Source organism: Malurus melanocephalus, unplaced genomic scaffold, assembly GCF_030028575.1.
Source record: "Malurus melanocephalus ecotype Western Australia unplaced genomic scaffold, MMel_1.1 scaffold_32, whole genome shotgun sequence".
Lineage (NCBI taxonomy): Eukaryota > Metazoa > Chordata > Aves > Passeriformes > Maluridae > Malurus > Malurus melanocephalus.
The window spans coordinates 1,024,549-1,045,149 of record NW_026623264.1 but is presented as its reverse complement, the minus strand read 5'-3'; the positions used below and the strand labels follow the sequence as shown (position 1 = coordinate 1,045,149).

The 20,601-nt window shown below is 40.9% G+C and overlaps 1 protein-coding gene across 5 annotated transcripts in view; it reads right to left on the bottom strand.

Moving 5' to 3' along the window:
- The window catches only part of SULF1 (sulfatase 1), a 120,982-nt gene extending 101,663 nt beyond the window's left edge, over window positions 1-19,319 (bottom strand). For 4 of the 5 annotated variants that reach the window (XM_057363914.1, XM_057363913.1, XM_057363915.1 and 1 more), the window contains exons 1-2: window positions 18,382-18,719; window positions 17,041-17,132 (exon numbers count right to left, since the gene is read on the bottom strand). The gene's annotated coding sequence lies outside the window, so the exon portion shown is untranslated. Of the gene's footprint in view, window positions 1-17,040; window positions 17,133-18,381; window positions 18,720-19,060 lie in introns of those variants that run through there. The other variant, XM_057363912.1, reaches the window with a different exon arrangement.
- Window positions 19,320-20,601: the final 1,282 nt, after the last annotated feature.

The following is a 20,601-nucleotide window of genomic DNA, read 5'->3' as shown; positions in this document are numbered from 1 at the left end:
CTGGTGATAAAAAGTTTCTCAGTTAATTCCTGAAGCGGTAATACATGGTTGTTACCATCTCCTGGGGCTGCARTGATCTCATTTAGTAACAAAAAAGAAACACTGTCACAAAGCCTCCAAGGAAGACCTGAGGGACTGCAGGGAGTGTTGTCAGTGATTCACTTCATCTCAGACACATTTAAATTTATGTACTCAGTTTCATGCCAGAAGGGAGGTCTTTCAGAAAACAGGAAAATACTAGACCTGCATCTTCCTACAGACTCAGTCAGAGACATGTTCATTACTTCCTCAGACCTATGATGTACAAAGACAGTCCTTATGCAGYAGCTTCCCATTTCACTCAGAAACAACTTTATTCCAGTGGAGAGCTCAGTGATTTCTGTTTATATAAAGTGCTTTTGCATTTCCAGGGTTTAAACATTCTATATGTAGGTTAGAAGAGCAAGATGATTGCTGATGCAACTCACTGAAAACAGAATGACCTGGAAATGGTTTGGTGGCAGACTTCACAATTGCCAGTAAATGGACAGGACAGTCCAATTCCATTTATCCAATACTTTTTTTTGTTGGACCATCTACAAGAATGACTGCAGAGTAGCCCGAGAAACCACAATTTATGCAAGCATTCAATTTTCTTCTGACTTTGTCTTTTTCATTGACTCCAGTAGGCAGTATGCAGTATTTCTGGATAAGGATATAACCTAATATTTCTCAGAACTGCACTCCTTTATTGACATACAAGGTAYGTTCAGTGTACACAGAGCTCTCTTACTGCCTGGAAACTGTTATCAAGAGCATCTAGCCTTGCTCATAATAGATTGATAAGACAGAGTAGAAAAAAGGCACCAAATGTCAGCAATTTATGAACCTTACTGACTTCACCACTTGTTCAGCAGTATTGTCCCAASAATGGATACATTTATTGTTTAAAAAAATTGATCAGCCTATGAAGATGAAGACAACGTCTATTTCTACATGCAAAACAGTGACAGTTATAAATGATCTCAATGCTTTTAAATGTTAACTCAGTAGGATTATCCCCGTAGTCTAATTTATAAGCAGCTTTGATCACTTRCTGCTAAAGATTACTTGCTATCACTATATTGCATGTACAAGGGGCAATTCAGCATCAGTCATAAAATCACACCCTGACCCCAATTTCTGGATGAGCAGGTGCAGAAGAAAACTACTTGTTGACACCTACTTGTTGACACCTTTTTAAAAAGTAAATACTGCTTTTAACAGTCATGACCAACCCCCTTAAATTAAATAAAATTAAGGTACCTAAATTTTTTTTTTTTCCTGAAACAAAAGACACTGGTAATTTCAGTTTTCATCATTTTCGTGGATATGACTACAAATTACAGTAGTAGCTGAATGCTTGGRAAAATGTGGTAGTCTGATGCAGGAATCTATTTTGCCTACACTGTGAAAAAATGCTGGCTACAAGATTCAAGTCTGCTTCCCAGTGCTTCATTAGCTAGCTGGTGACAAATCTAGACACAATTCTTAACTGAGGTTGGAACTAGATGAACTGTAAGGTCCCTTCCAACCCAAACCATTATATAATTCCATGTGTCTATGATTGGTTTTATTTGGCAAGTGTACTAATACTGAATAGGACTKTGGGGATATTCCTGTTATCATCATTCCAACAGCATCAATCACTGAGGAAAGGRGAAACAAACATGTGCCATTTTAGGAAGACCAGAAAGGCAACAGAATCTCCTTGATATAGATTTCTATATAACTATTAYGATTTTTCAGAGTGTAAAGCATTCCCATGTTTCTGGTATGCAACTGGGTGGGAAGAAAACTAATAATTTGCATTTGAAGGGATGTCTATCTCAGTTTAGGTATTTGGAAGACTCTGGCAACCACCAAAGAGACTTAAATRTTAACTGATACTTAAAATACATGAAGAGGGAGGTGAAGCAGGAAATTTCTTAGATGTGACTTGATGAGGGTTAATGAGTCCCCAATTAAGTGTGACCTTTCTTAGTTAATAAAATATCAGCATCTTCCTCTACCTTACTGTTCTGGTAGATTTCTCAGCAGCAAAATATAGCTTTTTGTTTAGCAAGAAATACAAAGTACTGACAAGGTTGTTTCAGACAGAAAAATAKCTCAGGGCTTTAATAAAGCAGACTTTTCCAATATTTCAGTACTTAAAATAACAAAGTCAGTATGACTTGAAACTTGACCACTCCTTATCGCCTTCTGAAGGTAAAGAACAATGTCACTACAATCAATGAGTCAAAAAGCAAGATGACCTAATTTAAAAATTTAAGGAGCAATTTAGGAAACTGAAACATAAAGGCAAGGAAGGAGGGAAAGAAGCCTACTTGCTGGAAATTTGCCTCTCTGATTTAGAGAAGGCACAAGTTTACTAATAAAAGACAGAAAAGAAATATAAGCAAGAAATCTTTTGTGTTAGCTTGTTAATGTCTGTACTTTTAATTTTTTTTTTTTTTCTTTTTGAGAAATGTGGAACCATTCCATAGACACAACTGAGATCTGCCTTCTGTTAAGGGTTGCAGCATCATTGAAGTTTGAAATAATTTAAGCAGTTCTGTTGTGCTTTCAATTCCCCCACCTTCTTTTTTTTTTTTTTTAGTGGATTGAAATGGGACCAAATAACAGCATGACTGTGAATGGAAAAGATAATTCTCAAGCAACATTCTTCTCAGTGCTTTGGGGATAATGCACACATACAAACACATTTGCTCATGTCTGATTCAAGATGTGAAAAAAAAAAATCTATGAGGTTTTTTTCTGAAATTGGAAACACACTTTAAAACTCTCCTATGATTTGTTTTGTTTAGGCTAATTAAGACTTCTGCTTTATGTTGCCACAATAGACACTAAACATTTGCAATATATTTACTGAGGTTAAAGGAATTATGGGATGAATTTGTATCTATTACACCATTAGCCTTAAGCAACGCTGCTTTAGTAATCAGTGGGAATATATTTTCTTAAGTCAAAAAGGTGACTTATCAGTGTAACCAGACATTTTGCATTCTCAATACATTACATAATAAAGAATKCTAGTAAATTCTGTTCCCCAGGCAAAAATACTATTTTGTTGAAATCTTACGTTATATTGGCAGAGCTGGATTAAAGATGGAAGCAAAAGAACTCATGGATTGGTTGGGAAATATGGCTTGCAATGCCTCTCTTATATCTGTGCAATTTGTTGTATTTTTATGTCCTCATAATGAACTTAAAAATGGGAAATTCCTAAAGTAGTCGAAAAGAGTGAAAGCTACATTGAATATTCTAATGCTAGAAAYACAGGGATTTACTTCTGTTGTTGTGCCTCCCMCMCACACACACACTGAGAAAAAACATTCACTTTCCTTATTAAAACATGATGGTGGAACTAGTTTTTACTAAGACCATTTTTCCACGTCCTACTCACAAAATCTAAATTAGATTAGAGTCAAGCTTCAGCTATATTGTCTCCTCTTCCAAGGAGGAGGGTTTTTTTAACATCTCTGTATCTTWTGAGTTTCTCCAGCAAAAAGGACTGAAAGCTCTTAGCTACAAAAGCTATTTTAGATCTTTAAAATTCATGGCTACTTTCTTTCATTCAGCTTTTCTATTGCATATTGTCAACTCTTTCTGAAGCCTAAAGCCAGAAAATATGTATTAGCATTTTTCCCTTAATATAATGGTATACAGGATAACGCAATATCAGGTTACCAGTGAAACTCAAGACCCTGATGCATAATTTTGGAAATTTGTATGCTATTAAATTAACAAATTAGTTCTTCCAACTCTTCCATTTTCTATATCCATCTCTGGACCAGGTTACTAACTCTCTAAGAGTCTGCAGAATAGGAGGTCTATCCCAATGGGAGAGCTCCCCAGTGCCTCTTGTTCATATCTTGGCATATAAACTACTGTTTAAAAATACTTCAATGTGTATTAAGATGCAGAGTAGYTGAGGAGATGCCATGGAGCACATTCATCTTTGTTTGCAACGGGACTTCTAATTTCCAGGGGATTAATGGAGTAAGAGCTGGCATGACCGATTCTGAAATCTCCCTGAGGTATCAGAGATCATGGATCATTGCAGAACAAAGATCTGTGCTGATGCYCCAAGCTACAAGTGTGGAGACTAAGACAGTATTTCAGACCCATCATCTTGCTGAGCATAGAGTAGACCTAGCTAGTGARTAAGAAGGACATTTCTGCCTTGTCAGAACTTGTGTGTCTAAATTRTTCTGCTCAGGAACAGACAACTCATTCTTTTCAGGAAGTTACAGGAAGGGCTCAACCCTTGTATGGTCAAAGCCCTTGTGGTGCAAAGACCACTGAARGAATTAGAAGCATCCTTCAGATGAGAGTGGTCACATTTGTCTCTTCTACAGGAGCACCTTTACCACACACCTGAGCGAGTCCAGTGTCACATTTACTTGAGAAATACCGAGCCAGTTTCAATACATCTGTACAGGGGAGTTTGCACTGGGGCAAAAAGTCAATAAATKCCACTGTAGACAAGCTGTGAGTTTCAGACACATTTACAGATTTGTGGTGATGACTGCTATTACATTATGGTTATCTATTACGAGTTGCAAAAGGATGGATAGTGAAAAAGGATGGATAAAAATTGAATAAGACCATGCTTGCTAGCAACTCAATTCAGCAAAAAGGTCAAAAATAGCAGGACATTAGCCAGATTTTAAGAAAYAAATATTGCTCAAGTTTAGGTTATTTTAAGTATTTTTAATGCTAAACCTTATAAACAAGTCTCAAAAAAGAGTATTCCCCTTTACCACAACCCTACACAGAACCRTGGAAGTTCCTTTCCTGACTGAGCTTCAAGAAACATCTTTTCCACTCTAGATATTCAAGAATTGGATGAATTGTGCAGCHGGTCACATCACTTGCATAGTGGATGAGCCAGTAGTTGATCTTCTCCTACATACCAAACAAACTTCTCAGTCAAAAACTGTTTCAGATATTTTGTCTTATACCTATATAAGGTATGGGTATAAGGCACAGGAGAAATTGAAACTGTGTTTCCTAGAATACTACCAGAGGTTAGTACAAATTATGTGTTCCTAATGCYTGACATTGAATGAATTGAATGTTCAGTGCTATTCACAAATTAGTTAAGCTCASAGAGCAGGAAGCTTTTTAGGGGGGCAGGTATGAGCAAACTCAGATAGAAATCAGTCAGGCTGAAATTACACCAAATRTTCTCTAATCTAGAGTGGCTTTGGACTTTGTATGTTTTAAGTTAATAAATTTCAGCTCTGCTGGTTAACTCTCTGGCTATAAACAGAATTTTAAAATAACTTCATAAGGACAATAAATGCGTCAATGGGATATGCACATTGACTAAAATCAGGTTGTTTTAATTGTCAGTTCCAAAGTTACAGAGACATATAAGAAGAACCACTGTGGAGAATTGACAGTGAAGTTACGGGAAGAAGTTCAAGCCACATGCAGACGAGGGAARGCAGCATTGCTAAAAGGCAGCAAGATATTAATGGGAAATAATATCACTAACAACAATGATGATAAGGGTTMCAGATTGTGGGGTGCATTTGTTTGAAACTGATCTATTTCAGGACTCACAAAGTTCATTTAAAGCCTTCCCAAACATTTGTAAAAGGAAATAAAAAAATCCATAACTGAAAATAAAGCCTAAACAAAGAGTAAAAATCTTGTATGTATTTTTTAAGTAGTACTCTTCAACACTAGTTAGACAGCACAGCAAACCATTGAATTTGAGTWACTCTTTGAAGGAGATCTTAAAGGTGTCTAATGTGACAGAGCTGGCCAAAATCAGAAAGAGAACCTTCTCATGTGAATGTATTTTGAAGAAACACCTCCCCTGCAGTTCACTGTGACTGAAAGACCTAAAAGGTGAGCAAAGAACAACTGCATGCATCATGAATAAATTACAAGCTGGAATGGATTGCTTCAGTATAYTGCTTTTTAGAAATATCCAATTTACTCAAAGACACAGAGAACTCAGAATGAAAATCAAGGATACAAATTAATTTAAAGTTAAGATAATGAAAACAAGTTGAGGGCAAGCATTTCAAGTAAGATAAGCAACAGTCATTAAGTTAGAGAATGACACCCAGTTGGTGGTAACAATGGATTTCTCAAGACAGGACTGATAAAAGGACCTAGGTAGGCTGGAAAAGTGGACCATCAGGATCCTAAGGAAATTCAGCAAGGACAGATACTAAGTTCCTTTGCTCAGAGCTCATTAAATGGCACCTATGCTCAGGTTTTGGGCCTACAGTACAAAACCAATTAGGATGAGCTGGAGCAAGTTCAGTGCAGGGCTAGCAAGATATTTTAGGGATAAAACAGTTGCCCTGCAGCAAGAACCTGGTGTTGCTCCTTCTGGAAATGAACTGGACGTGGGGGGGGGGGGGGGGGGGGGTGCATCCCAGCAGCTGCCCAGTGCCTGTAATTAGGTCATAAAGAGAGAGAGCCAGGCTCTGTCAGGAGTCAGCAGTGCGTGGCAGGAGCACAAGGGAGAAGGGGCACAGTCTGAAACAAAAGAAAGTCAAACTGGATATAAATCAAAGCAAGCTTCTTCCCTGAGACAAAGTCACATAGCAGAACAAGCTGCCCAAGACACRGCGCACTCAATATCTCCCGGAGATTTGCAAGATCCAGCTGGATAAAGTCCTGAGCAATTGGATCTGATCACATAGCTGGGCCTAGTTTTAGCACTGCCTGAGGCCTCCCAAGGTCCTTTCCAATCTGAATCTTCCAGTGATCATTCTGTGAGTATATGAAATGTTTAATATATTTGTGAAGGGCCTGGTTGAGAGTGTCTTCACAGGAAAGGGTGACTTTCCTTTTTCTTGACAGAGGGATAAAGAATTGACTTACCATCTCCATTCAGAATATTTACGGATGAACATAGTGCTAAATCATACAATTGTGATTTGTGGGGACAAAAATTACATTGAGAACTAATCCAGAATGAAATTGGAGTTTGAAGGTTGTCTGGTTCTTTCTCTGCACTACACAGTCAGCTCCCACACTGTCACTGCCCATTGTTGTGTGTCTCATAACAAAGCTCCATGGAACACAATTTGATGTGTCACAACAAACAGAGACATCCCAAAGTGCAAAATTTTGCAATGGTTACTACTCAGACTGAGGGCAAGGGAGACCTTCAGACCTAGCTCTTCTCCTCTMCAGAGGGTGGTAACTGAAGAACATGACTGCCTTTCCATTAAAAACAGCAGTGTTCTGCAGACACAATTTCTGCTCTCTTTGAAACTTCATAGGATGATTGACAAAGTATTTTGGAGTGATCACACCAAGGACTGGGACCCCCTCACTAGCCARGAGCATTCTGTCTCATTCTGGCTATGTGGCAGTAGGCATAAGACAAGCCCAGACAGAAACGGAAAACACGGCAATATTTCTAGGTTTTTGCAGAAGCAATGCACTCAATAAATTGCAAATACAGCAAATGCACTCAATAAATTGCAAATGCAGCAATTCCATTCATTTGTTCTTAATGACAGTAAAGAAGATGCTTGGAGGGAACCCATTAACCAAATAGATTTTTTTCCCAAGATCTGGTCATCTCTAGCAAGAGAACTGACAAAATCATCACTAGCAAAATAGAGCTGGAGACATAAAAGAAGAAGGCTTGACACTTCATCATCAATGCCACAAGCTATTAATTTCTCTCTGAAAATCCAGTTTAACAATTTTGATTCAGGCAAGATGAATGCCCATAGCAGGGAAAATAAACATGAGCTGTGGAAAGTCTTTCTGGTCAAGCTGGAAAGGCTGCAGCCAAGACACTTCCCACTTAACCTTCATCAAGGAAAAGGTCAAAAAAGGCCACTGTGTTTAAGCAGGGCACAGGATGGAACAGAACAAAACTTCCTATGAAAAAGATTAAGTTCACATTCTTTTGGCCTTCATTAAAACTATTCCACATCACTCCACACTTTTATTTAAAGCAGTTTCCTGACAGCATTGAACACAAGATCTGAAAGTATCTTTTCATCGAAAGATAAAAGTGTAAATGGAAAACAATTTGTGTCATGTACACAAACGGGAAACTATGAAGGACACATAAAAACCAGAAAAATAGTAACTTTAGTCTTTTGAAATTACATAATCGGTGGTGTGCAAGGTAAACATCCACCCTGYGTACTTCCATGTACACGTGCTCTAAGCTGAACAGTTCCCAAGGCATATGTTGTTTTACCAAAGTAGAAATTTTTTGGTTTATATGAGGCTTGTAAGGAAGAAAGCATTTTCTTCATGCACTACAGAAGACATGGAAATTAATATTTACATGTACATCATTTCCAAACTGCCCAGAAAACAGAGGAGCTCTGCTTTGACATTCTCACCTCCCGGTGTCCATTGCAGCAACTAGTCAGTGGACAAYAGAATACAATACACAGTAAACACCACAATCAGGATTTCTCCTGGAAGAACAGGTAATTACACCTTTGAGCTGACTGATCCGTGAATGGATCAATGGATATGTGTAACTATGTAGCGCACAGAAATGCTACTGAGAGAGAAAAAGAATATATTTTCTTTCCATTCTCCGCTCACCATATCTGGTCTGCATTCCTTTGGGATATCTATCAGTCATGATTCAGACTCCTACTCTGTCGAGCTTAGAAGTCCTTCTGTTTTAGAAGTCTCTCAGTCTAATATGTAATCCTTCTCCTTATAGTGTCAGACTGGTGCTTTCTTGCCCACCTCAACTTTCATCCTTCATTGTTCACTATCATTACTGCTATTAACTGTGTATGTTAGCAATCCCTGATGAAGCGGGGCAAAAAGCTTCTTCAAACAATGAGAGTGGCCCACACAGAGCTTTGAAGATAAGGACTGAAACACGGACTCCTCATTTCATACCAGCTGTGACTCAGCAAGGTGTCTGGAAGAGACAGATGAGGCATTCTAGCAGACCTGCTCTGCTCTTCCTGTGTTAGGCTCTCATCCAAAATAACTTCAGCACTTTTTTTCAGAGATGAGTTGTTTGACAGTAGGATATGACTTCAAAAACCCAGACTCATAAATACATGCATTACTGAGATCAATTCTGAACTGAAAAGCCCAGCATACTCTTCTACTGTAGGCAGGGAAACATAGCAACTCTGGCAGCCACTGGTGGTCAGACTGAAAAAAAGGCAGTGAATAGTTCAAATAGCTACCAGATTCAACACACTGGTACTCCACATGTCTGTGTCTCTTTCCCACTGTCCAGGCAGCCCTAGTGTCACAGTTCAGGCTTCAGTTCTGGGCTGTGATACTGCAACAAACGTAGAATGGCTGAATTACTTTTGCTTGTTATCTGAATAGTCTCTGACTGAAGGGCAAATATTCTGGCAGCAAATGAAAATTTGCTCTGCACTGGATGTTGCCCTGGGGCTTCCGAGGTGCGTACATGAGTAACCTCCAGCAGAGGAGTGAAGCAGGCAGGTCACAGCAGCAGCACTCCTCTGAACCCGAGCTGCCGATTCCCATATTGATGACCCCATTAAACCATACAGCGTATGCAGGAAACAGCTTTATTCAAAGCAGCCTYGCACCAGCACCCAAACCCAGTGTGGGAGGTGTATGAATACGATTGCACAATTCCCTCCACACAGGTTCAAGCTTCTCAGTAAGTGATTCTCTCCAATAATCCCATGGATTTCTTAACAACTACAGATTCTCACACTGCACATAATAGGAGGAATACCCAAAGTACACATGGTGTTCTCACATTGCAAATGCTCTACAGCTACCAGTGAGTTCTGCATTGACTTACATACAAGGTAAGCAAGGGGTCCTCAAAATGGACAGTATCAAGATACAATTGCACATTGTCATTTGTCCAAAACAGTACACACATCAGTTCAACTTAGCATGTCCTTGTTTTATCTGGCTTTYGCAGGCTACTTTGCATGTTGGCAACTATTATCCTCTCTAAAGGTTTCACATGATTTGATAGATGTCCTCTTTGTGCTATAGATATCCATGGTACACCCCCATGGTATCCAAGACYGAAACAAATAGCTGCAACACAGACCTGTTTCTTGAGACACAGTTATATTGCATCTCAAATCCTTCACAAGTTGATGATGTGCAAAACAGTAATGAATTTGTGGAGAGGAAATGTTTTCAGAGCAATTGAGTGAGAGGGAAAACTGGATATGAACTGCAAAGGATGGAAAAATCTAAAAAAAGATGCATCTCTTTCAATACCTCTCTGCAGATGCATTTCTCATTATGTTGAACTGCTATTTTTTGAGTACTCTGATGACCCCTGACTATGCATACCTCCAAGTCTCTTCATTTTACCCTTTGTCACTTCAGAGGATCTCTGCTTTAGATGAATTCTCCATAYTAAGCAGAAAAAACCCAAAATCTAAATTCAGTGGCCTTTTCCACTAAGGGGTTGAGCTRCAGAACAGTAGAGCACAGAAAGCCTTCCTCTGTGAGCTTAGGTACCAGCAATGCACTGAAGTCTACAGTGGTATAAAAAATACTCACCCACTTCCTATGGATACAAAGGTAATAGAAACTACTGGAATTCCTGACAGATACACTTGTTTTCTCTTCAGAGCATTGTTATTGGTCTAACTGTGGCATTGTCTCCCTAAATTCTACCACCTCTTGGCGGCCAAGCAGATAGTGTTACAATACCAGTTCCTAAATTGGCCCTAGATGTAAAATAGATAATGACAAGGTAAATTCACATGTGCTTCACCTAGGACCCATTCAAATTTCAGGTGCTATAGCTAAAATAAAATAGTGGGGAATGACACCAAAGGAACTTTTGCTCAATACTACCACAAAGGTTGGATTAATGCATACTTCTTTATTGTCACGAAGTTACCAAACCCCAAATAAGTAAAATCTACTATTCTTAGCATTTTTGCAGTGCATTAGCATTTTTTTTTGGGGGGGGGAAGTGATAGTTTAAAGGTATCCTGTGCTGGTTAATTGCAAGATGTTCAGTTTATTATTGCACTACTGCTCTCTAATTTGTGACTGGCATGCCTCTAGGCAGTCAAGTAACTGGGAGATAATCGTCAAAATATTTAGCATAGGTAAATCCAGAAACATGAGTCCTGAATCTTTTACATTTCTGTCTTTCTTTGTCCAATATCATATTTCTCTTAGATCATCCATTATTCCTCATTGTGATTTTACTGGTTGYAGGCATCACCACCACTACCTCTGATTGCCCTATGCTTTATCTGCTCCACAGACTTTTGAAACATTCCTTAAGTAATAACACTTAGGTGATTTTAAAAACATTTTTCTGTAACTTATATAATTTACACAGATTTTTTTTGTCAGCATAACCCAGCACTAAAACAGGTGACACTTTGGAGGAGTACAGTGTTCCATTTCTATAGTAAGTACCAAAATTAYATTTCATCTCAGTATCCTAGTCTCTTCAAGTGAATCATATCTCCATTGCTCAAATGAAAGACCTGCTTCATGCATTCTTTTGTGGAAAGCATAGGAGACACCTTAAAGAGCTGTGTAGGAATTACATCACTGCTGTTCAAATACAGTGTTTTTCTATGGCATTGCTCACCTGTGGGCCAACCAAGAAACTCAAGATGATATCAAGTTCTTCCAGCTTAAGCTCCTTAGCAATCCTTGCAAAGTAAGCAAGTGAGCTTCATCCCTACRTATGGAAAGAGGCAGGTGCCTTTGAAGATCTACAAAAGGAAATCCTGCTYTCCTAACTGCAGTGCCTGGAGGTCTTCAGGGGGATTCTCTTTGTTGATCAGAGTGAGAATATGCCTTTAGGTAGCTGCTGTGTAAATATTTAAGACCCAAGGGGCACCTTGGCTATGCAGGCTGGATCCCACCCTCAGAATCTCATTCACCTTTTTCAAGCAGCAGCAGCAGCTGCGCAGGCAATTCTGTTTCTTGACTCTTTTCTCTCCACACCACGTATTAGCTTCTCTCCAAAGCCCATTTGTTGGATTAGAAAGTCAGAAATGGTAAGGGATGGCTTTCCATGTTCGGAGTGACACTGCAGCTATCCTCTAAATGCAAAGGGATAGATAGGCTTCCATTAAAAGTGCACATTTATCCCTCTGCTTGTGGTGACACTGGCACAGTCACATCTGTTATCACTCCTTCTACTGYAGACACACACAGTGCCCCAGTTTGCAGGTTGAGGTGTCACCTGGTAGCTGAATACCTGACAGCTCACAAGCTCCTAAAGGGCTGGCCATGTTTCTCCCCCTCACCCCAAGCCAGTGTTCCAACCACTTTGGTTATTTGACRTGGGCCCTCTGTCCACCAGCTGAGATGAACCAGCCCAGCAGGCAGGCAGCCAACAGAGCTTCCCGCTGCTCTGCTGAGTTCATTCAGCACACCAGGATGGGAGCCAAGAGCCAAACCTGGCACAAGGGAGGAGATGGGAACACACCGCTGGAGGCAGAGGATGGGAGGATCAAGGATGGGTTTCTCCAGGGCAGCAAGCTATTCTGCTGCCTGACAGAAGTCAAGAAACCTCACCCTCTGTTGCAATAAAACCTCTTTAACAAGATGGAAGCTATCAGACGACTGATCAGGAATTTCAGAGGGAACTGATTACGGTAAACCTCAGGAAAACAGTTGGGTTGTTTTAATTGCCAGGCACTACATGCACAAACYCACCTTGTTCACACAGCCTGCATACATTTACATTGTGAGATTGGGGATTTCTGTTAGTTCCCTTCATGTTCCTGGAGCTGCATGCAAGCCAGCTGTCTCAGCAACCAGGAGGATTAGGYTTAAAAACCCAGAAAGCAGGGATCTGAACTTCTCACGTTATATCTTGACTCTTACACTTGAAGCTTTACAAAGAAGGCTAAATATATTGAGACTACTGATAAAAGTCAGGAGAGTTGGCAGTTTTGCAGACATTTATGGGCTTGGCAACACATTTTTCTGTTTTTAAGTAAAAACAGACAAAACAGTGCACATGGTAGAATAACGAACATCTTGGCACATTGCAATTACAATACTGGAACAGACCACTATTCAATTTTAATAGATGCTTTTGAGAAAAACAGTCCCCTGTGTTCAGCTCCCTGTTACATTTATTCTCCAAAACACTACTGCCAAAAGCTTCCCCATCTTCTCTGTGGGCTTTCCAAACAGAGTTCACCTCCTGTGAAGCACCACAAAAATACAGCTGCTGTCAAGCAGCTCCTCTCCTTGCTAAGATGGGTTAGAGTCACATCACAGAGAAATGGCAACACACAGTGCAGTAATTGCATTCAAACCAGGAGACCATTTTAAAAAAATATAACATCACTGACTTTCTTTTTTTGCTTTCATATAGAAACTCCATGAGGTATTTTATAGATAATCTAGCACTGATCTTCAGTCTTGAATTCTACAGCACAGTACCACATCTAGAAATCTTCCTGCACATATTCCAGCAATACTACCAACTTTGCAGGCACCTATAAATACTAAAATGCAAGATTAATTGTTAGTTAATTTTTGCTGTGGAAGAAATTTAATGAAAAAAAAAAAGAAAATCATGATAAAATCTTGGGTGTAAAGGTCAACTATTACAAAAAAGATTTCAGTGTGGTTATGACTGGCAAGGTTTAGAGCTCCTGGATTAATAAAGCACACACAATAACAAAGGCTTACCAACCATTTCAGCAGATCCTGAAAGTGGGAACTAAAATTCTGGGAAAATCACTGATAACAAATCTGCTATGTGCATAAAGCATAAGATGAAACAAGTATTAGTTTTCTCAGAAAATAAAAGTCCTAAGATACCTAAAATTAAAATAGAATTATTCTCATCAGTTAAAACTTAAGTATGAACAAGCAATTCTAAACATAGATCTCATAGAGGCTCTCAAAAGCAGTCTACTGACATGACTGAAATACGTTAAAATAAGTCAGCAAAAAAGTGTCTGGTTTGGCAATTCATTTATTAATTACTGTGCTGCATTCTGAGGTGACACTGCTTAGAGCTTTGAGCTTTTCCACTTTACAGCATCCTCTCCAAGCACATGACAGTATTGAACTTGCCCTTGGTAAGAACAACAATGGAGTTACTGCACTCTGATCATATGGAAATGATGAATTAGCGCTGGAGCAAGAAAAGTGAAAGACAAAAAAAATCCGAGGGGGGCAGGAGGGAATGCTACACTGCTGATCCAGCTGGAAAGGCAGAGTTATGACTTCAGGCTTGTTAAAGGGAGAAGCAGGCTCACTAGCTGCCACTGCTAGGGCACAGCACAGGGGACTGTGTCCCCTCCCACTCCCTTTGGCTGCTGCTTTCCACAAGAGCAACTGCTGAGGGACAAGGTCTAAAGTAACTGCGGTACAGGGACAGCCAAACTCAACTGATTATTTGCTATGTACACACAGCCCCCCTACTTCATCTGCAGCTCCTCACAGCAGCTCTACCTGTGGTGGAAGTGTTAGGAAATTCTAGTATGAGAAAGACAACTGCTGGGTGACACGGTGTCACAAAACTCTCTTGTGAGCTGTGCTATTCAGTGCTTTCTGATTTAATATCCTCAAAATCTCCAAAGACAGCAGTTAAAATTTAAACAGGAATTCTGAAAAGACACTCTTGATCCCATTATCAGTGTCGTGGATGGGATTACAATGAGGGTGGTAATGGTGGAAATGTTTTAGGAGAGATCTAGTATCAACAGCAGGAGTGGCCACTAATTGGATTCTTTCTGTGTCACCGCAGAGTTGTCACGGGACCCTCGTTCTCTGTTGAACACTGCAGCTCTCAAGGCGCTCAGAAAGGAGCTTTCTCAATTGTTAACGCATCAGTCTGCCTTCCCACTCAAACACAAATCCCCCAAAGCTCTTTCTAAAGCTAAGGAAATCATGGAACCCATGACTCCCATGACATCTSCAACAAGTGTCCAGTCTCATCAGTGTGAGAATGGGCCCTGACATTACACAAGGCTCAAACTCCTGATCCTGMATGAACATTTGGTCATATATATATAAAATATCAAGTGCAGAATGTAAGTTAAACAAAGCTAGATAAAAAACCTGCAAACTGTCAAAATAGTCTGCAATAAAGTGTTCTAGCCAGAACAGAATTTGCAAATATTTCAATTTTTTTTTTCCATAGCTGTCTTACATCCACTGAATGTGGATTTTATAAAGGCTCCCACATTTAGGAACACTGTACCCAGCATTACAACATTTTAAATAAACTGTTTTTATCAGTTCCTCACTGGAATAAGAGCTGTTACAACAATTTTCACGCTGTTACTTGCAACTTCTAGGATACTTCTGGATTTCTACATGCAATTTTTTCCTAACAACCTCTAATTTAGCCTACTTTTTGAAGGTGTATTTACATGCCATTTGGAAATTCACCAAGGATTTCTTTTTCAATGTAAATTACACCAATCATAATTAATTCTTTTCCACTGAAACAGAGACAAAAATCAATGAAAGGCCAAGGAGACATGCCAAGAAGCAGAAACTGAAGTTGCATATTGTGATGTAACAAGCTCACCCACCTCGATTACAAAGTGCTAAGAAGAGGAAGCCCCTGACAAGCAATAAACTGACACATAATTAAGACAATTCAGGGCAGAACACATTTTGGCTGGAAAACATTTTCTTGTGCTCTACCTAACTGCTCAGAGCAGTGAGAGGGAAAAAAAACCCAGGGTGACACTTTGAAAAGTCTATGAAGACAGTGAGTATCCCACCTAATCTTCACTAGCTGGGGGAAAAAGAAACACACCAGCTTTTGTGCAGTGCAGGTTGCCTCACATCACAAACAGAGTTGATAGTACAGACATGCCTGGTATGTTCAGCATTCCGTATCAAGCAAAGATGAATTAGCCGCAACAAAAATGTGTTACAGCTTTCATGCAGCAGTTTATGGATTTTTTTGTACCTCTGGAATTTTTTACCTTGAGCATATCATGGAGCTTGTAYTGCCTCAGATCTTTTCCTGAGATTATTTTTATCTCACTGTGAGGAACATCTTTGTGAGCTCTGAACACTTTTACAGCTGCTAGGATGCTAATGGGAACTTCATGTGTGTACCCAGCACAAGTGCTCTCGGGGAAAAAAAAAGGCAATGTCAAAGGAAGGTATGYAGAAGTCACCATAAATATGTCTTTGAATGTTTACCATCTGGAACAGTAGATTACATTTTGACAAGAAGCTGGACTGCCCCGTGGGCATTGTCTTTTAAACAGCCCCATCATTATAAAGGAAGGAAAAACATGATTTGCTGTTCCTAGTTTCTCAGCAAGATTTTCTGGCAGTGCTAGAGAAACTAGTTTGGTTTTTYCCCCGCCTCGTAAAACAATAACAAGCTGGGCATATGTAATTAGCTGTGCAGTTTCTTGAAAAAATATTGTTTCTTACAGATCATCTGATCTATGATCCAATGATACCCACAAAGAGGGACAGGTTTCAGTTAGGCAGTGACAGCAGCAGGCTCTGCAACTCACAATGCTGCACCTTAGCTTTGCTGGAAGSCTAAACCTCTGTGTGCTCAAGCTGGTGTATTGAGCTTCTGACAGAAMACACTGGGAGAAAGAGAAAAAATCAAATATACTAGACTTTAATGTGGAGTTATAATGAGGTTTCCCTTTGGTTTTGTTTTTCATTTTAAGCTTGTAAAAGTTTCCATCACTTTTTACAATGAGAAAGTGTAGGCTGAGAGAAAAAACCAAAATGGTCAAATTTATACACATAAATCTTGGTCTGGTTGTGCATGATTTTTGGGATTTAGCTAATTCTCTGTTTCAAATTGCTGTGGATGACTTCTGAGGACACATTCATGCTAAAGAGTGTGATTGAAAATACAAGCTGAGAACAACCTGTAAAGGAGCCAAATAGTCTGTTCAAGGAAAAAAAAAAGTTACAAAAAAGTTGGTTTGAGGCAAAAATATATGTGCAACATGAAACATGGGTTTATGGGCATCGTTACACAGCTGAATACCAAAATCACAAAGCACTAGCTATAAATCCCCTTGCTGAGCCTACTAACCAGATCTTATTTCAGAACATGTTACTTACAGTATTATATATAGAATATCTCACCTGTAAGTGGTGAGGACAGTGTTAGATTTCTTTCACAAGTAGGAGGCCAATAATTCATAAGCACCAGAGGTAGTGAGAGCTAGTGTGAAGATCTGTTATAGTGCAAAAGAAACAAACAATTTTGTTACTCTGCACAGGAAGACACCATATATACATATATATATATATATAGATAAAGTAAATTTTTAACTAAAACACCCCCCCCCAAAAAAAAAGGGCAAATTAATCCATCCTCTAATTACTCCATCTAGATAATTTAGAATAAAACAATGAAAACATCTTCTCTGATAAGCTAACATACTGTAATTAGTGATAACATTTTTTACTTAGTTAATTTGCTGGGCTTCCCACGCTCCAGATATCAATGAACTTAATAGCGGAATTAAATGAAAATGATAGCAGAGTACTTCCACAACTAATTTCTAATTACATTTCTGCCCCTCTTCCTTCCTAAACATAAATTTTTGCCTACTTCTAATTAACACTTCAGATCGCTAGTTTAGAATCTATAAATATAGCGAGTCTTTAATGATCCATTATAGTGATGCTACTTAGTTTTCAATGACTTGTAAAACTTTCACAAACAGATCTGCAAATGAATTACATCCATCTGCTCTGCTGCAGCTGCAAGAGCGGTACTACATTGTACCCTGCCTTTCCCTACTTTCCTGATTTTCTCTTAACTTTATGCCCATGTGTAAGCCAAACCACCTCGATGACGATCATCAGGAGCCCCGGCAGGTCTCTATAAAGGAGTCTTCAAACTTTACAGTCATCTCAAACGCCCTTTCAAAACAGTCTGGTTAGCCTCCCAGCTGAGCCCCAGACAGGCTGCACACTGCTGAAGCATCCTCCTCTAAACCTAGGAAATACTCTGCCGCGGTTCCTTCTCCCGCCCGACAGCGCAGTTTCCACGGGTCTGGTGGAACACGGAGGCGTTTGTACCCGCAGACACAGCACCCACCCGTGCCTGGCTGCCGCTTCCCCCGCGCCGTTCCGGGCACACACGTGTGTGCCGAGCGGAGCGCGGTGCCTGCGGGGGGAGCAGAGGAGGCACCCGCAGGGCTGGGATACACCGCTCCAGGGGAGATTTTCCAATCTACACCTCCAAAAGCGTGACCTTAGCGGCGTTAAGAGTGTTAGCTCTATGAAGACAGCCAGGCATCAGGCTGTGCTCGCTGTTATCTGTCAGCCGTACAATAGCAGCATTGATAAAGCAGCAGCAACTGGCTTTGACAAGTGTGCTGTGCTAGCATTCCTCTGAAAACCGTGAAGGAAAAAACGAGTGTGAGAGAGCGAGAGCGAGAGAGAGAGAGAGGCATGAGGTGCCTTTTACTTTACCTGAACAAAGTGTGGGGTTTTATTTTTCCCTCTGAGCTGCTGGAAACGATTCCTCCCGCTTCTCCACCAAAGCTAGGTATTTCTTCTTTTGCTTGCAGCTCACTCTTGGGGAAGACCACACAGCTCCAGCAAGGCTGCCTCTCTCCCCTAATCCCCACTCGAGTGTGATGACACACACTAACCCCAACCATCTGTTGAAACACGTCCTCAAGCACTCAGCACAGTGGTGTGTCAAGACGGGCTGCCCAATCCAATCGCTGGGGTTGGGTGGCTCTTAAGGAGCTGGAGGCAGAGACAAGGGCAGAAACTATAAGGCTGAGAACTCTTTAGCAAAGTAACCTGAGATTTTGAGAAAGGGCTGCTATTGAAAAAAGAGCAGAAGGGGGAGGTACTCGCGGGTAGGTAGAGGGAGTGGATTAGTCTGGTGGCCAGTTGTGTAACTTCTCACAACTCCTTGTATTCCCTAGGGACCACAGGGACCCCTACGCAGTGGGATGCACAGAAGCATAAGAGCAACACAAAAATGTTTTTATGGCGGGTCTATTGAGAGCAATCTCCTCCGAGATACGCTTTTCTAAAAGAGATAAAAGATGCAGTTTCGAAATCCTGATGAAGTGATACTGCGGGAGTCGTTTGCAYGGCAATGTGACATCTGCATCCCGAAATCCCAACTCCTTACCGTGCCGCGGTTACACAGTGGCTGCTTCCAGCCTTCCTGGGAGAACGGCGGAGACAGGCTAGAGGAAAACCGGAGGRGACGAGGCGGGGAGAAGAGGAAATATCCGAAGGGCAAATATTTCTGCTTCTGCACAGAGACATCTGCGAGTCCTTGCCTCAAGCCCTCGCTTGCCGGGACGCGGGGTAGCCGCCTGTGCTCCCCGGCGTGCCCAGCGGCTCGGTGGCCCAGCGGCACACGCTGCTCGCCCGCCTGTGGCTGCTGCAGCAATTRCTGCAGCGCTCGCTCCGCGCCCGCGGCGTTGTTCTGCCAGCCCCGCGCCCGCTCCGCGTCCCGCTCCGCGCCCCCGGCTGCCGCCCCTGGGCCGGGAAGCTGCCACCAGCCTGTTGCTTCCCCCCTTCCCACCCGCTTCCGCCACCGCCGCGCCGCCCCGGAGTGTCCTGCGGGATGCAGCCGCAGATTCAGGATCGCTGCCCTTCCCTGGGGTCCCGTCTCCGCCCCAGTTGGGGCTGGGGGCTCCGGGCAGTGCCGCGGTGGGTCTGGACTTTGGCTAGTCTGTGACTCAGTTTCCTTCGGTCACAAAGCAAACATTATAACACCTTCCTCCCTCTCAGAGACATTGCCAGGAAAAATCCACTAATTTGCAGAAGATGTCCTGGAAGGATAGATAAGGGACACAGAAAAGCTGCTAAGTGCCAAAGAAACGGCTCTTTCCTTTCCCCTCCCTGTAATAGGATAGCGTGGAAGAGAGACTTAAAATCTCAAGGGTTTTTACCTCATTACCAAGTGCCTGACTTGACACTTGCATTAAATTTACATTTCACATTATGACAGATGTTGTGTTTTCTTTGAACTGAAAGGGCAGGACGTTGTTTTGGCATTAAAAGTTACTCTGAAAGTGTTAACATCCAACTTGAAGAAAGGTTTGCAATCGTGAAAAGACACACTCAGCCCAGCTATATGAAAGCCATATGAGAGTCTTGAGATGYTGATTTGGCTTACTTGTTCTTTAATACCTTACACAAGGCTGTTTCTGAAAGACTAGTGGCAAAATGAATACCTAATAAAATGTGAGATTCAAGAGCTGGGGTCTGAGCCCAGATAGCTGTTAGCAGAGCTGACCTGGAAAAGAAAGGAAAAAGAAGAAACTGTAATAACAATTGTATTTGCCTAAATTCTTCCCCAAAGTGATGATACAGTGTCTGTTTCAGCCTATTACTCTGAAACTKCTATCACAGATGTTTGGTATCCAGTAAAACACTACTCCCTAATCTGCTAATTTCAGATAAATAAACAGCTGAATAATATTTTCAACAATAATATGTGGTGAAGTAGATACGCAACTACTGTCCCTGGGGTATTGTAAGATTCTTAATGTTGCCAATTATATCTTCAGGGCAAGGGTTTGGTTTGATTTTGTTTCACTCGAGCAGACTGTGGTCTGTAAACAGGCTGGATAACCTTACATACTCAAAAACCCCTCGAGACTTTGTTRAGCTCATTTGCATTTTCTTAGCTGTACTTCTTACCAGTATTGTATACAA